The sequence below is a fragment of the Chelonoidis abingdonii genome, chromosome 2 (assembly GCF_003597395.2).
Source record: "Chelonoidis abingdonii isolate Lonesome George chromosome 2, CheloAbing_2.0, whole genome shotgun sequence".
Classification (NCBI taxonomy): Eukaryota; Metazoa; Chordata; order Testudines; family Testudinidae; genus Chelonoidis; species Chelonoidis abingdonii.
This window is the reverse complement of record NC_133770.1, coordinates 102545987-102567287: the sequence shown is the minus strand read 5'-3', so window position 1 is coordinate 102567287 and position 21301 is coordinate 102545987.

The following is a 21301-nucleotide window of genomic DNA, read 5'->3' as shown; positions in this document are numbered from 1 at the left end:
GTCTCAGACTTTTAAATCCCAGTGGGGGCAATAAAATATTTATTGGAACATACAGGGAAAACCTAATCATTTCATAAATGTATAATTGAAAAATCCTTAAAAACTAACTTGATCAAACTTTTCAACAACATTCCCCATTGTGCTGAAACCAAAAATGAAAATTTCAACCACACACTAATTTGATTGAGAAAGTTATTACAAAAGTTATTGCAACAAAGTCTTGAAATAGCATATGCTTCAAACCCCACTTAATACGTCTACGCTACAGCTATGTCTACACTACAAGCTAGGTGTGTGATTCCCGTGCTCGAGTACACACACTCACACTAGCTCTGATTGAGAATATAAGTAATAGTGTAGCCATGGTAGCTTGGGCAGTGGCAACAGAGACGAAGCCAAGTACAAACCTGCCTAAAACAAGTGGGTATGTACTCGGCACAGCTAAGCAGTACTTCTACTGCTACTACCCATGCAATGGTGGCTATGCCGCTATTTATACTTGTGCTAGCTTGATAAGAGCTAGAGTGAGGATGTGTACGCAATCAGGGGACTCACATTCCAATCGCATAGTATAGACAGGGGCGGGCAAACTTACTGACCCTCCAAGTGGCATACAACAATCTTCAGAAGTTTGAGAACTGGGGTGTGCCTGATGGAGCTCAGAGCTTCAGCCCTATGGAGCACACCTGCCAGAAGAGCTCTGGGCTTCAGCCCCACTCCCATTGAAGCCCCAAGCCCCGGCAGGTGCCTCCTGTGGAACTGAAGCTCCAAGCCCCCTGTTCCCACTGGACAGAAGCCCCAAACTTCCCCAAATAATCCGGTAAACAAAGAATGGGGGGGAGGGGAGGGCTCCATGAGCCAAACTTTAACTGTAAAAGAGCTGTATGTGACTCACGAGCCACAGTTTGGCCACCCCTGGTAACACGTACAGCAGGCCTGCACAACTCATAAAGCAGAGAGGGCCATATTATGCCAAAGAAAACAGCTGAGGGCCAAAACCCTCCAGCCCCACCAAAACACGCCCCCCCCAGTGCCACCTAGCCCCACTGAAACACATCCCCACCCAACACAAACGCAGGGAGCCCGGGAGTGGAGGGGGGAAGGGGCAGGGTGATGGGGCCAGGGAGGGGGAAGGTCCCTGGACCAGGGAAGGGGGCAGCAGTCGGGGCAGGGCAGGTGCAACACACACACGTCTCCCCTGGTGATTTCCTGGCTGCCCACAGACAATTCAACTCCCCACCCCAATCACTAAGGAGGCCACCTGAGACCAACCAATGCAGTAGCTGCCCTGCCCCCAACTGAAGGGGGGCGGTCTTGGGGGGGTCTCACAGCCCTTACTGGCTCTGCCTTGTGCCCAGTGCTTCCCACCTCAGCGGGCCCCAGAACTGATGCACCCACTGTACACCAAGCGGGGGGAGCGGGAGATGGAGACACTTGCGGTTCTGGCTTTTAGGGTGGTTGGAGTGTGGCATGCACAGGCGAGGCTGTGAGGTGGGGCCCCCCCGAGCAGGGGGCGAACCCAGCAGCCCCACCCTGCCGCTTACCCACAGGCCACACAGTGAGCCCCTGCAGGCCGCATGTGGCCTGGGGGCCACATGTTGTGCAGGCCTGCCCTAAAGTTAAGGTAGCACAAATGTTTTCCATTCTAAGGAGTTATTTTCAGTTACTGCTAACTTTGTCATTCTTTTGCCTTTCAGGCTGAAGTTTCTCAAGTTTGTTCCCTGCTCAAGAATGATTTTTTTAAAAAATTTTTTTTAAGCAAGAATGGTTTTATTGGGTCTGATCAAATTAACTGATTTATTAGAATATGGCCATAACAATAAATAGTCAATCTTGTTCGCTGATCAGATATTTGTAAAGTAGTGTTAGAGATATTTAAAGACTCAGGCATCTATATATAACAAAACATAAGAGAGGAAAGTCAGCAATTGACCATGAAGTGGTACAAGTGTCCAAACTGATAGCTTATGAAAGTGCATAGCTTCTTAAAATGAGTCCTTGCAGAAAATGTTAAACAGATAGCTGAAAGGAAGAAAAAGGAAAAATGGCAAATCTCTATGCTACCCTGTACTATCTAAAACAGCTTAATCAGTGATGCACAGTAATTGCTGCTTTAACAACAACATTACAATGTCTGCAGAAATACATTAGTAATTTGCTATAGGGACTAAACTAGAATAACTGTAATTTTATCTTACATACAAAATTTACTTTCCAATGTATTTTATTTTCAGGAAGTCTACCACGGAGCACTCTTATATTTATTGTATTATTTTAACTTCATTTGTACTGAAATTTATAACATAGCATATGTTATGAATTTCAAAACAGTTTAACATTTTCTAAAGTAATAAGACAGTAAGCATTATCCACTGTTCTGAATATGAGGCAGTTGTTACCAATGTGAGTACTGTTCAGCAGCATTTATGTAATAAGCAAGTGATCTCCACACAATTCCTAGCTGGTAGTTTTTGTGATGTGGACAAATGTCACAGCTGACACTAACTAGAAACTTTGTTGACTATCTCAGCAAAATCCAACAAGTGAAGGGGCCTGGAAACTGAACTACTTTCTAAATCAGGGCTGGTTAGGGTTTCCACCTTTATAACTGCTGATAACCGGAACCCAAAGGTCCTGCCTTGCCTCTTCCCCGAAGGCCCTGCCCTTACCTCGCCTATTCCCATAAGGCCCCATCCCTGCTTCCTCCTGTCCTCCCCTTCCCTCCCGTTCCCCTGTCACTCCCTTCCCACCCCAGCTCGGCTCCCTCTTCTCGGGGGCTAGGATGGGAGCTGCTACAACCTGACAAGGATCCTGCCTCCAATTTGGAGGTGGCCTCAGTGAGTAGGAGCTGGCACAAGTTATTGACCTGACACTTCCTCTGCCCCACAGTTACCGTACTTTTTATGTCCGGTCAGTCCATGGACTGACCAGACACTGCTAGGTCCTCTTTTCAACAGAACTTTCCAGTCAAAAACTGGGCACCTGGTAACCCTAATTTATGGTATCTGGACAGAGAAGCCAAAAAACGGACCATCCAGGGAAAACCCATACGGGATCAACTCACCCTCTAATAGAAAGGGCAACTACACAGATTTGCCTAAGGTAGCAAAACTGATGAGTTGATGAATTTTCTGCTGGACCTTTTGCTACTCTTTCACCTCCTTCTTATAACATTTTCAGAGCAAGAAGTTCACCAATAGCCGTGGCAGATATCCAGCTTCAGCAGTGAACATTTGATGCCAGTCCAAATTCGCCAGTCTGACTTGTGGAGGCCCAGAACTGTTAGTTACAAAGCAATCCCCACATTGCCCACAGGTCCAGTTAGACACTCAGTGGTAGTCAGGGATGTCGGAGTTGACTTGCCCCTCTTTTTCTGCTTCAGTGCAGAGAAGACTGCACCACCAGTTCCTGCTTCAATTTGCAGATAGCTGATGTCACAAAACTGGAATAGGTATGTCACTGCTGGTCTGGTCATGTCCTGTTGTGAAATTTTAACTCTGCAATACCATCGCCTGTCAGAGCACTGTGAAGTGAACTCTGACCTCCTGCTGGTTTAGCTGGGCCTCGCTGTGCCATCAGCCACTGCTCATCCAGGCTCCTCACCTCAAAAAAAAGATATACTGGCACTAGAAAAGGTTCAGAAAAGGGCAACTAAAATGATTAGGGGTTTGGAGAGGGTCCCATATAAGGAAAGATTAAAGAGGCTAGGACTCTTCAGCTTGGAAAAGAGGAGACTAAGGGGGGATATGATAGAGGTATATAAAATCATGAGTGATGTGGAGAAAGTGGATAAGGAAAAGTTATTTACTTATTCCCATAATACAAGAACTAGGGGTCACCAAATGAAATTAATAGGTAGCAGGTTTAAAACAAATAAAAGAAAGTTCTTCTTCACGCAGCGCTCAGTCAACTTGTGGAACTCTTTACCTGAGGAGGTTGTGAAGGCTAGGACTATAACAGTGTTTAAAAGAGAACTGGATACATTCATGGAGGTTACGTCCATTAATGGCTATTAGCCAGGATGGGGTAAGAAATGGTGTCCCTAGACTCTGTTTGTCAGAGGATGGAGATGGATGGCAGGAGAAACATCACTTGATCATTGCCTGTTAGGTTCACTCCCTCTGGGGCACCTGGCATTGGCCACTGTTGGTAGACAGAGACTGGGCTAGATGGACCTTTGATCTGACCCGGTATGGCCATACTTATGTGATTATGTTCAGGCAAATTCCTCTGTGAAGCCAGCTCTGTGCCATTGGTGTAGTTGGGGCTTGCTGTGAAGTCAGCTCTGTACTAATGTTCCCAGCCCAGTTTGGCCTCACTGCGAAATTAACTCTGTGCTGTTGCCAGTGGTCTGGTCTCACTGTGAAATCAGATTCTTGCTATCACCATTGGTTTAGTATAGTCCTGTAGAATCACTCCATACAGGATTCAGGCTCTCCAGGTGGGGAACCTACACTTGGACGGAGTCCCTGGGCTGGAGCTACTGGCCTGTTGAACAGAGTCCTCTAGTCTCTGTAGTTGAACTTGAATCCCATTCCCAAACCAGAGTATCTGTCAAGTTAGGATGACCCACACTCCAGGACCTATCTTGCACAATTCCCATAGTCTTTCATGAGCACAGGTACAGTAATAATCCCTTAGCATTTATACAATCAGAACATAGAAAAAAATCAAGAAAATCCAGTATGTGAAACTATGAGTAAGCTACATTATATTTCACATAAATGAGGCTGGCCAGAGCTGGCTTTTCCCATAAGGAGGGAGCAGAGAGTTCCTTCCCTTGGAACCATCTAGATTTGTGGCTTACACTTAGGCCTTGTCTATACTAATGCTGCAAGTTGATCTAAATTAAGCTAGTTAAGTTATGTAAGTGACATAACTTACGTCAACTTAAAGCGGTGTCTACACCATGCTATGTTAACCGTGCTATGGAGATGCTCTCCAACCGACATAGCTTCCGCCTCTTGCGGAAGTGGATTAATTAAATTGACGGGAGAGCACTCTCCCATCAGCTTGTTGCGTTTTCACCAGAGTCACTAAATCGTCACTGCTGCTTCAATTGCAGTGGCATCGATTTAGCCACGTAGTGTAGCCAAGGCCATAGCTTTATTCACTTAGCCCAACAGAGCTCCAACACAAAGAATTCTGTGCACATTGACAATCTGGGCCCTGTGGGCAGAATCTGGAGTTATACCTACTTTTTCTGGATTCTGTGCATGAGGTTTTGATTGTATTTGGTTATTACAAGCCTATTGTAGTTATTATTAATGATCGGTTCCCATTGATTCTCGGTTCTTTTCCTTTTTACTCTTCCCTTACTTTAAACCTATCCCTTTCCCTAATAAAGTATTGCTTCTTTTTAATATTAGCTAGTCCATTTTTCCTTATAATTCTTATTGCTATAGGGTATCTCTATTCATTTATTCACCCAAGTGCTACGGGGAGGCAACATGTACCTGGAATCCAGTGTAAGTCTAGTGACTGGCAAGCTAAGAACTGACACCTGCTTTCAACTCAAAGAGCACAAAGACCCCAGGTCCCACTGTCCTAGTGGAGGAGTGGGTATGTCACAGAGCGACTAGGGAGGAAGGAGTAAGTGGAATGTAGCACACTTTGGGTCCCAGGGGCTACCTAAAAAAATATTGCAGGCATGTATGCTAGACTAGATCAATTGTCATGATTTTTTTTTTTGCACAAGGAAACTGATAGAACACAAGGGTAGCTTGTGAAACTCTTTGAGGTCTTAAGTAGACAGGCCATCTGGGAGAGAGAAAAGCCAGCAAAGCAGATTATCAATTGTTAAAGTGGAGTCTTTCTATAAGCAAAATGGTCAGTTAGACACTTCCTATTTGTTCCCTAGCCTGGGCACTTCCTGACCTTCTTGGCTAGGATTAAAGGAAGAAATAAAGCTTCCTCAACCATTTCTCTGGTTTAATATTCCAGTTGCACAGGAGCCATAGTTTACCCTTTCCCGGCCTACCCTAATGGAGGTTATGTAGACCCTATCTCAAGTTTTTTATATAACTTTTTACTCCCTCTAACACATCTAGAGTACTAAAAGATGCTTTCCCTTGGCAAGTCCCAAAAAAGAAAACAAATTTGTAGAGTGCAGGCAATCCATTTTGTAAATATGATGAGCCAAAACCCAGGATTCTTTTTTAAAATAGCTAACAACAGGAAAAGTATTTAAACACCATATTCTAGATTCCCATCTGTTATAAATTGATTTACCTCCATTAATGTTAGCGGAGATACAATAATTTACACGCGCCGAGAACTTGTCCCCGTCATTTAAAAGATCTTTTTCCTTTTTTTTCTAAACTTCCTAAAACAAGTCTATTCAATAATGAAACATGGCCCCTGAAATTTCAGGGGTATTGATCTTTATTTATTTATTTATGGGGGATGAGGGGGAGGGTAATGGTATTTCAAACACAGGTCGGAATAAGAAACTAGTTTCAACCCTAACTATAAAGTGTCAGACACAATCTATGAAACATCCTGTACTGAGACACAATATTGAGTTAATCAGTAATATATAACAGCTCAGCCTTAAAAACTTATACTTACACCATATAAATAAGTATTTTCAGGACTGGGTCCATAAGAAAACTACAACATTTTATTGAGGAGAATATTACCATAGATATAACAATTCTGAGAATAATCATACTCTCTTCACCACTTGGTACAAAAAGACTCTGCCTTAGGCAGATTCATGTTATTTAACTCAACACATCCATTATCTATGAACAAGAGTTTGATCTCAAGAACGGTGAATGAAATTTACAACATTTACATTACTCTGACTCAAAAATGAATCTCTTGTCATGCATCTTACTAACTGCCAGACATCCCTTCTGGTCAATAAAAATGCATTACAAATTTATCAAAATACCAGTTGGTAAACAAAAATAAAGATGAAACTCAAGACACTCATAAAATTATTTGGCTTTTACATAAGAATTTCAGAACAAATGCAATGAGTTTTGAAAGCACCAGGAAATAGCTTGTGTTTGAAAACATTGGGAAACCATTAATAAATATTGCTCTCCACCAAAAGATCCTGCTCCATTGGAAAATACATAAAATGTAATTTACAATACTACATCACCAACAGCAACAATTCGTTCTTCAATGGTGATGCCGAATACATTATATCAGAGATTAAAGAAGTAATTATGTAACCTGTAACCAAAATAAAACATATAAATAGATATATAAACACATTATTTAATTATATGTTTAAAATGTGCCTATCCTAGGCTATACACACTTGAATAGATATTGAAAAGGGTTAAAAATTCCACAGCTGGGTGCCTAAAGTTAAGTCCCAAAATCCATATTTAGGTTCCCAGATAAGTGGCCTGATTTTTAGGGCCACTCACTTCCCATTGTGTTCAATGGAATCTGCAAGCACTCAGCATTTCCGACATTCAAACTGTTTATTAATATACTTACATATGGAGTCAGGTATTTGATTCTCTACTTGCATGGAACGGAGAGATAGGGACTGCAGGGAGTTGGTTGTGGCTCTCTGAGTCAGTTTAAGTATAAATTACGGTACCACAAGGGCATAAATTTCTCCTCCTCTGTTAAGTATCAGAGGGGTAGCTGTGTTAGTCTGGATCTGTAAAAAGGAACAAAGAGTCCTGTGGCACCTTATACACTAACAGAAGTATTGGAGCATGAGCTTTCCTGGGTGAATACCAATTTCACCCTCCTCTGTTGAATGTCAATTCTTTGATGCCCTTACAACAGCTACCTGGAACACTATGTACTTCCATTCACTTCAGTGATTCTGCATAGCTTAAGGGCATCTTTTTCTAAGGCCTGAATCCAAAACCCACGGAAGCCAAAGGAAACCTCTCATTCACTTCAATGGGCTTTGGATCAAGCCTCTAAAGCTATGTCTACGTGACATTTTAGACTAAGCTGGAGTGGACCTCTCAGCCTGGGTCAACAGAGTCAGGCTAGTGAGGTTCACACTAGTACTCTAAACATATCTGTATAGACAGTGTTTTGAAGTTGTAGCTCAGGCTGGAGCTGAGGCTCCAAAGCATAGGAAAGGGGCAGGCTTCAGAGCTCGAGCTCCAGCCTGAGCCGCAACTGCAAAGCTCTGTTTAAACAGATACATTGAGGTCACTAGCTTGAACTACCCTAGCTCAAGTCTGTTGACCAAGGCTAGGAGATTTGCTCCAAAATGATGTGTAGACCATACTCCTGGATCCCTACTTTTCATAAAGTTGTTGGACAATTCCCCCAACCCAAGTTTTTCACTCTTCTTCTAGTTGACTCTCAATATCTTCTCTCACATCTTTGTGCTGTAACATTTTGCAATACCATCCAATATTGAAACCACTGTGCAATGTGAGAGTGCATCATGAGATATATTTTGTGTGATCAATGCAATATTAAAATAAATTGCTTTGTGAAATATTAGTTATTGATTGTTGTGTAAGCATGAGCAGTGTTGTTCCAGAAAATATGTGCAAAATCTAAATGATGTTATATTTGTAGTCTTTTTGAAGGTAAACCCAGAAACTAAACATATCCATGTGGATTGTTGATGTCTGGTAAGCTTGCTAATGATAAAAAAAGTATGTGAGAAAGGTGAAATTGTCAAAGCAATCTGTCTGCTCCAAGAAAAGTAAACACTAAAGCTGAATAGGCATAGGCTTACCTTGAATTTGCATGCATATGGCTCCTAGAATTACTATGAATTATTCAAACCTTGAGGCATCAATTACAAATGCACTGTGTATCACAGTGTCATTAAAGAGTGCCATGAAAGACAGAGCCATGTAACTGACTCTTCACTAATTTGGACTGCCAGAGGGAAAGTGCATGTATCACAGTTACATGGCAATTTATGGTTTAGCCCTCTTTTAGTTCCTCACGTGCACCCCTCTGGTGAGAGGTTTTGTTGACAGGGTGGAAGCACGCAGTCCTATCACTCTTAGACTAGAACCCTGTGTTTCAGCCCCTGTGTTTCCCAGTGATAACATGTAAGACTTAACTGTATCCAGCATTTGAACAAAACTTTCCCATAGAAATCTGTGACTGGGGGTTGACTTAAGTGGCCCAAAAGAGGTGCTTCAAGAACAAATGTATTGTTTATTCACCCAAAGGTACATAGCAAGCATAGGAAAGGGTTAAACAACAAAAGTCTATATGTATCAGGTCTCACCTAAACTTTATCCTTCCTCTGAAAATTTTAGTAGCCCCACTTAGCCCAGCTACCTCCATTCCTGAGTCTGGAGAACCAGACTGCTCTGGCATTCCCTTAGTGTTTCTCTGTCTAAGGGCTTGGCTACACTGGAGAGTTGCAGCGCTGTAAATCCACCACCAGTGCTGCAACTTACTTACCATCCACACTTGCAAGGGACATACAGAGCTGCATCTCCCTGGCTGCAGCCCTGGTTGTACTCCTGCTCTGCCTCGGGTATAAGGATTGTAGCGCTGGTGATGCAGCACTGCTCCGCAAGTGTGGCCACCAAAAGCGCTATAATTGGCCTCCGAGGTATTCAGAGGTATCCCAGAATACCTGTTCAGCCACTCTGCTCATCAATTTGCACTCTATAGCCCTGGCCTCAAGTGACCTGCCCTTTAAATGCCCCAGGAATTTTAAAAATCCCTTCCTGTTTGCTCAGCCAGATGTGGAGTGCAATCAGTGAATCTTTCCAGGTGACCATGCCTCCACGGGCCAAACGAGCCCCAGCATGGAGCAATGGCAAGTTGATGGACCTCACCAGTGTTTGGGGGGAGGAAGCTGTGCAGTCACAGCTGTGCTCCAGCTGTAGGAATTACGATACCTATGGACAGATCTCAAGGGCCATGCTGGAAAGGGGCCATGACCGGGACGCAGTGCAGTGCAGGGTTAAAGTAAAGGAGCTGCGGAGTGCCTATTGCAAAGCCTGTGAGGGAAACCGCCGCTCAGCTGCTGCCCCCATGACCTGCTGTTTTTACAAGGAGCTGGACGCGATACTTGGGGGTGATCCCACTGCCAATGCGACGACCACGATGGACAGTTCAGAGCGGGAAGAGGAGGGGGAGGTGGAGGAGGGGAGAAAACCGAGAGTGAGGGTACTGGGGTGGGGGGAGACACCCTGGAGTCCCAGGAGGCATACCGCCAGGAGCTCTTCTCAAGCCAGGAGGAAGGTAGCCAGTCACAGCAGCTGGAACTTGTTGGTGAAGAAGAAGCAGAGGAGCGGGTTCCCGGTAAGCAGCTTTTATTTTCAGGATGGAAATGTTTCGGGAGAGGAGGCGGGGTTATGGCTGCCTGCATGCATGCCTAGATGTGGAATAGCCCATTGATGTGGTCTATCAGATCACGGTAATTGGCCTCGGTAATCTCTTAAAAGTTTCTGCCAAAGCGTGGGCAATGCGCTTGCGCAAGTTTATAGAGAGAGCCACTGTGGTCCTTGTCCCAGTCAGGCTAACGCGTCTGTGCCACTCTGCCACGAGGTGTGGGGGGACCATTGCTGCACACAGGCAAGCTGCATAGAGGCCAGGGCGGAATCCGCATTGCTGTAGAAGACTCTCTCTTGCTTCCCAAGTGACCCACAGCAGCGAGATATCTTGCAGGATAAACTCCTGTGGAACATGTTGGGATAGTGTTGAGTGTAGGTCTCCCTGCATCTGTTTGCTTCCCCCAATGCACAGAAACCCCAGTACAGCCTTGAACCAATCAGTCCCCCTTCCCAGCTGACCTGCAGCAGCGAGATATCTTCCAGGATTAATTAACGCTTGCACCCATTCCCCCTTACTCACCATTTCTTCGCTGCTGTGGGTTCTGTGTGCTCTGTTTGGTATGTGGAAAGTATGCTAAAGTGAGACTGTAAACTCCTTCACTATGATTATACACAATGCTGCCTCTCTGTTAAATGTTTCAATTTTTGTCTTTCTAATAACAGTGTCCTTGAATTCTCGACTGGCTGTATCAGAGACTGCTGAGAGGCTACAAAACCTGAGGAAGAATCCACGAAAAGCAAAGAAGATATGGTGAAAGCAGTTATGAATCAGTCTGCCAGAGAGTAAAAACTGCAGGACTAGAGAGAAAAAATGCAGCAGTGGAGGGAAGAGGAAAGCAGGAGAAAGGCAGTGGCTAAGAAGAAAAGCACGAAGCAGCTGATAAGCATCCTGGCGCACCAAATGGACTGTATCCAGTCACTCATAGCCATGCAGGCAGAGCACTACCGTGCCACCCCCCGCAGTCCCAAAGCTCTTTCCCTTGTGCCCCAATGTCAGCTCAAACCCCCTTCTCCAGCATCAGATTATTACCACCACCAGCTGCCCCCAACACCTGTACGTTCACCTACCAGCCCTGAGAACTACGACCCTTACCCTCTGCACTCAACCCCATTACCATGAAGCATTTTCATCCTGAAGTGCAGCAGTCATTGCACAGCACTCCAGGCAGGACATATTCAAACCTCTGACTGTACAGTTCCACCACCCACCCCCCTGCCCTTTTAGTTATTTTTCTTTTTCAATAAATGAATTCTTGGCTTTTAAAACAGTTTTTTTTATTGCAGAAAGTGAAAGATACCGTAGCCCAGGAAAAAACAGGCACTGCAAATCATTGTAACCACTGCACTTCACTCCCATGCAAGGCACCAAACATTTACTGTTGGCTTTCAGCCTCAAATTCCTCCCTCAAGGCATCCCTAATCCTTGTAGCCCTGTGCTGGGCCTCTCTAGTAGCCCTGCTCTCTGGCTGTGCAAATTCAGCCTCCAGGCATTGAACCTCGGAGGTCCATTCCTGACTGAATGTTTCACCCTTCCCCTTCACAAATATTATGGAGGGTACAGCACGCGGATATAACCGCAGGGATGCTGCTTTCCCCAAGTCTAGCTTCCCATAAAGAGATCTCCAGCGTCCTTTTAAATGGCCAAAGCACACTCCATAGTCATTCGGCACCGGCTCAGCCTGTAGTTGAACTGGTTCTTGCTCCTGTCAAGCTTCCCTGTATACGATTTCATGAGCCAAGGCATTAATGGGTAAGTGGGGTCTCCAAGGATCACAATGGGCATTTCAACATCCCCTACTGTGATCTTCCGGTCTGGGAAAAAAGTCCCGGCCTGCAGCTTCCTGAACAGGCCACTGTTCCAAAAGATGCGTGCATCATGCACCTTTCCAGGCCAGCCTGTGTAAATGTCAATGAAACGCCCCGGTGATCCACAAGTGCCTGGAGAACCATAGAGAAATACCCCTTCCGATTAATGTACTCGGATGCTAGGTGGGGTGGTGCCAGAATAGGAATATGCATCCCATCTATCGCCCTCCACAGTTAGGGAAACCCATTTGTGCAAAGCCATCCAGAATGTCCTGCACGTTCCCAGAGTCACGGTTCTTCTTAGCAGGATGCGATTAATGGCCCTGCAAACTTGCATCAACACGATTCCAACGGTCGACTTTCCCACTCCAAACTGGTTCGCACCGATCGGTAGCTGTCTGGAGTTGCCAGCTTCCAGATTGCAATAGCCACCCGCTTCTCCACTGGCAGGGCAGCTCTCAATCTCGTGTCCTTGCACCGCAGGGTGGGGGCGAGCTCCTTACACAGTCCCATGAAAGTGGCTTTTCTCATCCGAAAGTTCTGCAGCCACTGCTCATCATCCCAGACTTCCATGACGATGTGATCCCACCACTCAGTGCTTGTTTCCCGAGCCCAAAAGAGCGGTGTTCCACGGTGCTGAGCATTTCCGTTACTGCCACAAGCAATTTAGTGTCATACGCGTCAGGCGACTCGATATCATCATCAGACTCCTCACTGTCACTTTGGAGCTGAAGGAATAGCTCAACTGCCAAACGTGATGTGCTGGCGACACTCATCAGCAAAGTCCTCAGCAGCTCGGGCTCCATTTCCCACAGAAATCGCGCTGCACAGAAAACCGTTGGGAGACTCACAATGGCGCAAACGTGGACGGAAAAACAGTGACTGCTGGGATGTGAAGTGATGCACCACGGGCATTGAGAGAGGAAGCGGAATGACCTGCCCCTTCCGTCCCTTCCACAACCCACGGCGCCAAAATGGGACGAGGTGCTCTGTGAGATAGCTGCCCACAATGCACCACTCCCAACAGCACTGCAAATGCTGCAAATGTGGCCACACTGCAGTGCTGGTAGCTGTCAGTGTGGCCACACTGCAGCACTTTCCCTAAACAGCTGTACGAAGACAGCTGTAACTCCCAGCGCTGCACACCTGCAAGTGTAGCCAAGCCCTAAGTCTCACCTCCAGTAACTATTGCCCACTCCCCTCTCCTTCCTCTTTAGGCAGGAGTCTTTAATGGGTTAGTGTCCCTCTGATTCTAGGCTTTAGCTTGGGAAAAATAGACCTGCTAGCCTAGCCAGACATGTGGGCATTTCCCAATTAATAGCTCCCCCATGATTTTTCACAGATTCCAAGGGCAGAAAGGATGATTGTGGTCGTTGTTTTGTTTCCTGATTGTTTTTACCCTAGCAGCCTAAGCAAGGAAACTGAGGTATATACGATATTCATAAAAAAATATACAGATCTCCCTCATTTGCCACAGCATGCACCGAGACTGTGAAACAGTGAAAAGTTATGCCTTTAATCACTAGCAGCCTCCTTCATATGCCAGCTCTTAATACTTGTCATGACTGGAAGAAACAGTAGTACATAGATATTTTCAAACAGCTACTCTCAAGGTAGTCATTAAGGCAGGGATTTTCAAAGCTGCTCAAGGGAGCTGACACCAACTCTTTTGGAAATTCAATAGGATTTGAGCACCGATTTTGCTGTATCTTTGTGCATAATCTTGCATGGACACACCACAGGGTAGAGGACATAGGAAACCTTCCCCACATACAAGATAGGCACAATGGGAGCCTTAGTGTTCAGGGAATGCAAAGGCTGATGTTAGCTGGTGCCACTACTGGTGATAGTCTAACTGAAGGAGACACTAAAGGCAAGGGAAAGGCCAGAGCCACCACTAAGCAGTACATGCCAACATCATATCTTGTGCCTTAACAAGACATGGCTGGAACCAATTAAGGCCAAGCGGCTATTAAATAAGCAGCGTAAAACCACTAGAGGAGATAGGTAAAGCTGTGTGCTTGGGGAAACGATTGGCAAGTACTGGAGAGATTGCAGAACACCAATACTGTGAGAAAAACCCTATTAGTATCAATGTGACTATGTGAGAGTAAGGATTGTAGGATAAGGTTCTGCATTTGGGAAGTCAGACAATACAGTGTTTGCCTACGTGGAAGTGTGGCACCTCACCTTGTCATTTCACTCACAGGGCACCATAGGGCCAAATACAGATTGAGGCAAAGGTTTCAAAAGCATATAAGTGACTTAGGGGCCTAAATTCTATTGAAAGCTTTGGGACTTAGGATCCTAAGTCATTTAATCACTTTTGAACATTTCATATGTATAATGCTGAGTATGGTTAAACTGGGTTACTGTAGAGGACACACTCTATAAGAAATCGCAGTGTAGCCTGTATTCAGTGGATATTACTAGATGCTCAGTACTTTTGAAAATGAGGCCACTTAATTAGGTGCTTAAACAGGGATTTAGGAACCTAACTTTAGGCACCTATTTTTGAAAATCTAAGTCTAAGGAAACATTCCCTCCGTCAAAAAGTAAGAGATAAACTAGAATGTAAGTTTTATAAGAAAGCTGAAGGCAATGGAGTGTTATGAGTTAATCAAATCCAGAATGGATTGTGCTTTTCTCCCTTTTTTTGAAAAAAACCAAAAACTATCAAATTCCATTCCATGGATTGCTAGCATGGCTGTCAACAGTTTCACATTTAGTAGAAAAGATGTCTGCTCTCAACTAAGCTATTCATCTGAATGTGTGCTATACACATCCATTCCAAAAATGATGCTGCAGATAGGAAGCATTATGAATGACTCCACAACATAATTACAGCTTCTCTTGGTATAATGTTTCTTCACAAAGACCAACAAAGTCAGTATTCCTCATTGTATGTGGAATTCCCTTCCCCCTCTCTTATTTTATTTATTTGTTTATTTGCTAGCAGAAACCTGAGAGATATTTATGGTTCTGTGGATGCATTTCAGCTTATGGGCCAGATTCTGATCTTGGTGTTCTGTTCCATAGACTGCAACCACTGGAGGGTGATGTAATTCCATGGACTTTAGCAAGCGTGGCATTCCATTCAGCACAGGGCATTGGTATCACATTTACACCCATGGAGGACAAGTTATTATATAGACTGGGGGAGGAGAGGAGTACAGGGGAGATGAGGGAGCTGCCAGGGATAATTCTTGCATCAGATAAACAACATTTATAAAACGTATACTGAGTTTTCTTCCCGTGTCTATATCCTGCTTTATAGAGAGATACAGTGAACCACAAAGAATAATACAAAGGATGAGTGCAGGTAAAAAGAAGTTAAAGACAACACAGTAGACAATACATACTTTTGCTCGGGATTTCAAGCTAATCAATGACTAGTTGTGGAATAAGGTGCTATGCAATGTGACTTAAGGCATCAGAGTCTCGGCTTAAGTTACTGATAGCAGAAAAGCAACTATTATCAGCATTATTCACATATGTTAATTGCTGATTCAAAACATTCATTGATGTTAATGAGAGTTTTGCCTGAGTAAGGACTGTATAAGTAATGTGCGTCCTAACCTATTTTGAACCAGATTTCATGAATGGGGGCATATTTTGACAAAAAACTACAAAAACAAAGTCCTTTTCTCAATCTCAATGATATTCCAAATATGGCTAAGTCAACAGTGAACAGGTGGTGTCTGTTTTCTCTAGCCACAATCAAAAGAAGCACTTGAAAAAGTATCTTCTAATTTGTACAAATCATAAAATTTGACATTTAGACTAAACAGAAAAATGTAGTTGAAAAGTTTAATTTCTAATAACCTGCCATCCCTGTCTCCAAAAAAAGAACAAGAAGTAGAAGAATACATATATATAAAAAAAACAACACACTTACTCCCTACAGAGCCCCTTTGGACAGAACTTTACAGCATGAGAAAGGGTATCACAAGCTGGAATGCATGATCATTAGTAGGTTTGCAATGTCCATATACAAATGTTGGCCCTGATCTTTTAGCTTGGGATTTTTAAAAGAGTCAAAAGAAGTTGGGTGCCCAGTTACTGTTGAATTTCACTGGGAGCTGAGTGTCAAACTTCCTTAGTCTCCTTCAGAAATCCCAACCATCATCTCTCATGGGAGTTATGCACATGATGAGGTTGCAAAATTGGATCAATAGCGGAGAAAATTTATCTTTCCATAAAGGTTACCTAGTACACAAAGCGTATACTTATGCTCCCACTGAAGTCAACAGCAAACCCCTCATTGATTTTACTGGGTGCAGGATCCAGCCCAAAATTCATGAAAATGATGGAGGGTAAAGATTAGCTAGCAGAGATTTTGGAAAGCAAAGCAAAAGCTCATCCATCATCACTGTTTTCTTGTTATGAAATACTAAAGAAATACTACCTGGACATTCATGAATTATATTTCAATAAATATGCTTCAATACATTCTGAAAATTCTGTAAGTCTTGATTTTTCAGCCTGGGCTCCAATGAAGGATCAGGTCCATAATTTCCGCAGAAGTATAGTATTGTTCGCAGTTTTAACCCAATCCTTCAAGGTGAACTCTACTTACTAACAGAGCCTTTGCCACTCTAAACTCTGAGCACCTCACCAGCAATGAATTTATTCTCACAAGAACCATCGTTATTGCTGTTTGACTTATGAGGCTCTAAGATACAAAGACATTAATGTACCCATAGTCACAGAGCTGGAAACTGAACCCAAATCTCCAGAGTCCCGGTGTAGAACTTAACAGAAGACTATTTTCCCTCAGTTCAAACTGACCTCCTATTGATTGGGAGATTATTCTTTAGCAGTCATTCTTGAATGATAAGTATAAAAGTTAGCTTAATGAGGCACTTTCCTTTGCTCCTTTGTTCCGATATCTATACTGTACTTGAAAGGACCACCTTGGCTAATGAGAGGTGCAGTGCTCATAATGACAGTTCCAACTACTGGAGCTAAAAGAGGACAAGTGTAGCAGTATAAGGCCCATGCCACACAGTTGAGCATTATGGATACCATCCAAAAAAGAACATTAGTAAATTTACTTACTACTCAGTTTATTCAAGTATATTGTTGTACTGGTAGTACTTATTGGAATCTATGGCAGATATCGGTGACATAGCTGGATAATCCTAAAAATAACAACAATAAAAATATATACTAGATAAAGGAATATTACTTTACTTATTTTTTCCTTAAGAGTTATGAAAACTCTAGAGCAGCTATGATAAGTTTTCACACACATGTATTATTTCCTGGGCTGTGGCATAAGCGGCAACTTTGTCAATGAAAGTGACCTAAATCTGCCACCCTGGGATGCTACTCAATGTATATATGAAATCGTAGTTTGTTTCACCACTGCCAAAACACAGGACTGAGTGTTTTGCCTTTTTAAGGGATTGAGTCACAGTACAGAAATTGGGGTGGAATCAATAGATAGTCCACACACAGAACTTCCTTTCCTGGTAAGGAATTCAGCATATTAAGTGATTGCTAGATTGCACCAATAGTTTTTTAAGGCAGTAGGAATAGTTTATTGGGGCTCTTACTCCTGTATTGTACTCCTACTGTTTTAAGAAGAACATGTATAAATAAAATGCAGGAGAAAAGAAAAAAGTGTATTACACCCAACAAATATGTAACTGAGGCAGAAAATATTTCATTTTGTTGCCCCTGATATGTGACCTTTACTTTACTATGAAAATGTGCTTGTCCTGAAGGTCTTTGGACTGGAGAAGTAATCTTCTTGATCCTCAGACCAGAAGGCTAATTAGAACAGGCTCATAACACATGAACCTAATAACTGTCAGTCAATGGAATTTTTGCTATTGTCTTCCTGGGAGCAAGATGGGGCCATAAAGTCTTGTCAAGACTAGAACAAAAAGGGTGTTCTTAACAGATGTTAGCTAATGCACTAAGAAATTTGCAAAGTCTTTGGTAGATAAGGCAATGTATACTTCAATATGTACCAAACTGGTTGAGGTAAAACCTGGGCTGCCCTCAAGCTTTAATTCAATCAGTTCATCATGTGTTAAAGGCAGTGTACTTCATCTACACTAGATGTTTCAAATGTGTTAATTAGAAGATTAGCTAACACATATTTGTGACAATAGGAGGCCCATGACACCAACTGACAGAGGGCACACAATACTGCAACTCATCTCAGGACTGACACACTCATGACCACAAAACACTATTGTTATAATGTGTATCTCAAAGGTGTCATGTAAGAGATCATCTGTAAACTAGTGACACGCTGGTCCCTAAAATCATTGTGTGACTTATGTTTAGATTGTGTGCAAAATGTTATCTATGTGTGCTAGATATATGTTATTACAATGTGTTTGGAAGACAGTCCTTAAACCAAGGCTGTCCTAGGGAAAAGAATATGGATTTTCCTGTGTGACCAGTTGGATAACATGAAGAAGACAATGAGAATACATTTACATATCAGTTAAACAAAAGCCAGAGAGAAGACAGTTTAGTGATCATGCTGAGGGACAGAATCTTCACCCAGGAAACATGTCTTGCTCTTGAGGCAGAGACAAGAGACTTTGGGTAACAAAAGGAGCAAAAAAAAAAAAAAGACAATTATTCATCACTTAGGGGACATAATGTTCAGCACCCTAGAATCCTGTGAAAGTTGGATGCCCTACCCTATGGAGCAGGAGATGCTGGTAACTTGATCTGGGTATGAAAGCAGCTTAGGCAAATATTGTAACTTGTTAAAAATAAGTTTTAGTCATTAGAAATCATGTTTTATTTTGTTTTGTTTGTAACCATGCCTGTCTCTTTTTCTCATGCTTACTATCATTTAAATCTCTGTTCTTCGTTAATGTCAAGGTTTTTTCCCCCACTTTGAACTTTAGGGTACAAAAAGTGGGGACCTGCATGAACACTTTTAAGCTTAATTACTAGCTTAAATTTGGTATGCTGCCACCAGCCAGAATTTAGTGTCTGGCACACTTTCTGTTCCCCTAAAACCTTCCCTGGGGAACCCCGACCCAAACCCTGAGGTCTTAAACAGAGACAATTCACATTTCCATCCTTTCCCTCCCAGTTTTTCCCTCTCGGCGTTGCTTGAGAGGCTGTCACCCTTGATCCAAACTCCTTGGATCTTAAAACAAGCCGGAATTAACCCATCCCCCTGCCTCTTCCCCCCTAATCCCTAGGTGAGTTCAGGAATCATTCCTTGGATTTTAAACCAGGAAAATCACGTCAGATTCTATACAAAGACAGCTTTTAATTAGAAGAAAAAAAATAAAGTTATCTCTGTCAACTCAGGATGGAAATGCTTTACAGGGTACTCAGATTCAAATAGACTCGAGGGACACCCCCCCCCCGTCTTAGATTCAAATTTACAGCAACGAGCGTAAAATTCCTTCCAGCCAAAAGAACACATTTACAAGTAAGAAACACAACATAGACAATCCACCTTGCTGGCTATTATTCATTTTTGCATGAAAGACTGATTCAGAAGATTAGGAAAAGCTGCATGAGTCTGTCCGTCCCTCTTCAGTCCCGAGACGTGAAAACACAACCAAACAAAAAGCACAAACAAAGACTTCCCTCCATCAAGATTTGAAAGTATGTTGCCCCCTATTGGTCCTCTGGTCAGGTGTCAGCCAGGTTTACTGAGCTTCTTAACCCTTTGCAGGTAAAAGAAACATTAACCCTTAACCATCTGTTTATGACAGTTAATAAACTTATGCTTGTTTTATTACAAAACTATCTTAGTGCTCTATATTGAAGTGAAGTGTGAGTCTTCGGCTAACCTAACACACTGCTGTGTTGTTGTATCAGCCAGGCAAGGTACTATCAAACTTCAAAAGGACTTTTATTTTTAAAGTGGAAACCTCTTTACCAAGCTGCTGCTGCAGCCTCTGTAACTCTCACTCTGCCTCCTCAACTCCTCCCCCTCCTTCCTGTTCCTTGTCCTTCCAGACTCCCAACCTCCAGTGCTCCCAGTTCTAATAATTACCAGCAACATCTAAACACCACGTGTGCACTGTCTCTTTGAAGGCAGCAAGCATAATTTCTGTGAGTGCCCAGTGAGAGGGACTGGATACTGCAAAGAGACAGGGGTTCACTGATTGTCACATGCAAAGCAAGGTTTACATTGGCAGAGTCTCAAAGCTCTCACTTGTCTAAACAGAGAGGTGACACCATGGCTTACGGTTTGGGGTGTTCTAAGCAGAATGTCACAGTTCTAAAATCTCACCTTTAAATCCTAGCCTGGACAAGGTCTAAGTGTACATCACAGGAGGATGGACCAATAGCAATGTCAAAAGTAAAACTTTTTACAGTACTTGGTGGAATAGTGAATTATTCCTAGTACTTCAATGCCCCTGAAAAGACTAGGATTCTGAGAATATTCCTCTAGCTTTAACAAATCTAATGCATTTATTTTCTACTCACGTCCTTTTTTATTTGATATGGCTATCTTTTCCATGTAAATGCATCGATGAGAATTATACAGTAGCATTTATTGAAGTATATCAAAATTATTATGAGTGATCTGCAGCATCCAAAGTGACTAAATGGAGACAGCTTATTTAAAATTTTCAATACATGAAAGAGAGAACTAATAACCACAATTGCTAATAGCTCAGAGAACCATTTCTGTTGTGCAATGAAGAACAAATTCCAGATGTAGGAAAAGCATTTATAAAGTGAGCTGAATTTCTGAGGTCTACCTTTCAAGTAAACCTTTGTTTATTATCATAAGCATCTCATGAGTACTTTCTTCAGCTGCTTTAAACTTGCTGCTGCTGCCTTACATTGCTTTCTCTACTAGAAGAGATTCTGCATGTCAAACCATATGAATGAGAGAAATCTATAATTTGAAATAGAAAACATAAAAACCTCATAGCTCCATTAATGATCTGTGTGTTAAACAACAGCAATAATTAAACTTCTTTTCTACCAGGATGGCATCAGTGGGAAGTACTTGGGAAGAAAAATCCCAACACATTTATTTTGCATACTGAGGGACAATATTTAGTGAGATAAGTATCAAATTTGAACAGGAATTCTTGAGATTCCAATGAAAGGAATCCCTGGGGATGTTCTACAGAATTATCAAGAACACAATTAAAAGGTACTTAATAAAGTCAAAGGAGGACAAGGTATGACTCCTTAAGGTAAAATTTTATTTCCATTGACCCATTACCATCAAATTACTATTCAATTATTGTTTACTACATACCCCGATTGGGGTGACGGGCATG